The sequence below is a fragment of the Echinops telfairi genome, unplaced genomic scaffold (genome assembly GCF_000313985.2).
Source record: "Echinops telfairi isolate 266 unplaced genomic scaffold, ASM31398v2 ScPeMD7_2010;HRSCAF=2546, whole genome shotgun sequence".
NCBI lineage: Eukaryota > Metazoa > Chordata > Mammalia > Afrosoricida > Tenrecidae > Echinops > Echinops telfairi.
Window position 1 is genome coordinate 22,556,428 of NW_022105908.1, and position 1,995 is coordinate 22,558,422.

A 1,995-nucleotide genomic window follows, 5' to 3' on the forward strand; every position below is an offset into this window, starting at 1 on the left:
GGGTCTAGTCTTGCTCTGTCATGTAGAGATGGCTGTAAGTTGGAGCTGACCACAAAGCAGCTGGCTCGGTCCATTCGGAGAGTCCTCTCCCCACCTGGTAGGCAGCCTTGGTCTATTACTGGGACATTTCACTCGTGGGCAGCTGAGCAAAGAGGCACATCCCTACTCATCTTATTTCAGCTCCCTGGTACCACACAGAGCACAGCTAATTTTTCTCGTCTACCACAACGTCCACGTACTGAAGACTCATGATCAAGCCCCCCTCCATCTGCCCATCGCCAGACTATATAAGCATTCTCAGTTCCTGAATCATTGATGGGTGGTAGTCATGAGCATCTTTATCATTCTGGCTTGGTTCTTATAAATAAGTTAGAGGCCTGAAGAGTCCCTTCCTTGTTTTTTGTTTTTTTTCCAGTGTGGGATGGGGGCGCTGGAGACTGCGAGGAGCAAGCTGGCCCCAAACTTCTCCAAATCTACATTTTGTTGCCTCCAATTCTTACGTGTCTAAGGACAGGGAACCACAGACACGCCTTTGTAGGATGACAAGGACAAGAGTCCCTTCTTATGTATATCTGAATTGATCATAAAAGGAATACAATGTCACTCTGGAAAATTTAGTCACTAAGGGAAAAAGAAGTCATCGAAATCCTTATTTTTAACCCAATCTTAACAGCCCAGCCTCCCCACTATGAAGAGCCCATCAAACCCGTGGAAAGCTATCCATCAAGCTGAAAATCAGTTACCACCCCTTCCCCGCCATGGCTGCTTCTCAGCTGCCTCCTGCTGGTTTCCTGTCCGTGTGCAGGGGAGACTCGGGTCCCAGCGAGGGGATTTGTGTTTCCCACCTGATGGTTCTCCTGACTGGCCTTGACCGTGAAGCCTGTCCTGAACGTCAATTCAGAATCAGCTCTTCCTCTTTCAGGAGCACGCGCCACTCGGCCAAGGTCTTTCTCAGCTGCTGCCTCCTCGGCGCTCCACCACCCTTTGCTCTGCAGGAGAAGAAAACGGCGCTAAAGGAAATTAGCTTCATTTCTCCTCTCTTGCTCCTTTATTTGGCAAGCTATGGCAGTGCCTGATCATGTGCCCTGGTGGGGCAGTGGGTTAAGTGTTCGATTTCAAGCCTCAAGGTCAACAACAGCTGCTCCAAGAGAGAAAGGTGAGATTGTCCGCTCCTGTAAAGCTTTAGAGTCGTGGAAACCTTACGCCCTGTCGGAATCGACGTGAAGGCAAAAGAAAACAACAACAAAAACCCAAACTCACTGCCCCGGAGTGAATGCCGACTCACAGTGACCCTATAGGATGGGGTAGAGCGGCCCCTGCGAGTTTCCGAGACTGTAACTCTCTACGGGAGTAGAGACCTCTGCCAGATTCAGGCTAGGTGCTGAGGGCACTACCATGGGGCTTTATACTGAGCAGACATTGGCCTCATGGGGATGGTCCCATGAGAACTTTGACCTTCCCGGCCAGTTCTTTGGGGGATTTGGGACTCTAGCCAGAGCCATGGCTCCACTTGATGTCAGGGTATGTGTTCGCTTTCTGACAAGGCCAGATAAAAGATGAAACATCTAACTGTTGAGTGGATTCTGGCTCAGTGTGTGCCAGAGTAGAACCCACCTCCCTGCGGGTTTCAGAGGCTGGTTTTCGGGAACTAGCCCTGGTGGCAGAGTGGGTTACGCCTTCTGCTGCTCACTAAACATTTAACAGTTCAAAACCACCAGCCATTCCAGGGCAGAATGATGGGGCTGTCTGCTCCCGTAAAGATTCACAGTCTTGGAAACCCAAAGAGGCAGTTCTACTCTGTCCTACAGGGTTGCTGTGATCCTGAATTGGCTCCATAGCAGTGAGTTTGGTTTGAGACCACCAAGTCCTTCTTCCAAAAGCACCTCAGGGAGAAATTGAACTACCAGGCTATTGGCTAGCAGTGGAACCAGGGACTTTTTGTGTAGAACCCTTTGGACAGGGGTCTCTAAGGAGCCCTACCAGACCATGAGCCCC

The 1,995-nt window shown here is 50.4% G+C and overlaps 1 non-coding gene across 1 annotated transcript; it reads right to left on the reverse strand.

Annotated features, from left to right (window-relative positions):
* Positions 1-412: 412 nt before the first annotated feature.
* LOC115870619 lies at positions 413-543 on the reverse strand. The gene has a single exon (XR_004046806.1). It is a non-coding gene; the product is annotated as a small nucleolar RNA SNORA38 (small nucleolar RNA).
* Positions 544-1,995: the final 1,452 nt, after the last annotated feature.